The sequence below is a fragment of the Myotis davidii genome, unplaced genomic scaffold, assembly GCF_000327345.1.
Source record: "Myotis davidii unplaced genomic scaffold, ASM32734v1 scaffold164, whole genome shotgun sequence".
Classification (NCBI taxonomy): Eukaryota; Metazoa; Chordata; class Mammalia; order Chiroptera; family Vespertilionidae; genus Myotis; species Myotis davidii.
This window is the reverse complement of record NW_006296417.1, coordinates 1,173,779-1,174,577: the sequence shown is the minus strand read 5'-3', so window position 1 is coordinate 1,174,577 and position 799 is coordinate 1,173,779.

Genomic DNA, 799 nt, shown 5'->3' with positions numbered 1-799 from the left:
GGGGGGGGGGGGGACCTGGGGGTGCCCGGCTTTTGTGAAATGGCCGGGAGGGTGGTGGCGATTTGTCTGTGCCTTGCGCTAAATCTTGGGAATGCCCCCGGAAATGCCAGGGTGGAAAATCACCGTTTTCCCCTCCCCGAGCCGCTTCTCTTTCTCCCGGGGGCACCTGGAGCCGAATCGGACGCTCGCCCGTGGCGCGAACTTGAACTTGCGTCTTTATGATCTGCGTTCGGGGAATGGTCTCAGGGGTGCGGTGCACATGCTTGTATTAGGTGGAAACATGCATAATACATTGCCCACCTCCCTCTATGTTTTATCTACACTCCCCCTCCCCACTAAAGAACAGCAATTTATTTGGGGTTTTTTTAAGTATTTTAAAATTGATGTTTAGAGAGAGTAACACCGATGTGAGAGGGAAACATGAATGGGCTGCCTCCTGCACGCCCCCTGCCGGAGACCGACCGAGCCTGCAACCCGGCTGACCGGGAATTGAACGGGCAACCTTTGCAGCGGTTCTCAACCTGTGGGTCGCGACCCCCTTGGCGGTCGAACGCCCCTTTCACAGGGGTCGTCTAAGACCATCCTGCATATCAGATATTTACATGGCAATTCATCACAGTAGCAACATGACAGTGATGAAGTAGCCACGGAAATAATGTTATGGTTGGGTCACAACATGAGGAATTATTTAAAGGGCCAGAAGGTTGAGAACCGCTGGCTTAAGGGGCTCAGGACAACGCCCAACCAACTGAGCCACACTGGCCAGGGCAGGAACCCCAATTTAAAATAGCTCACCACG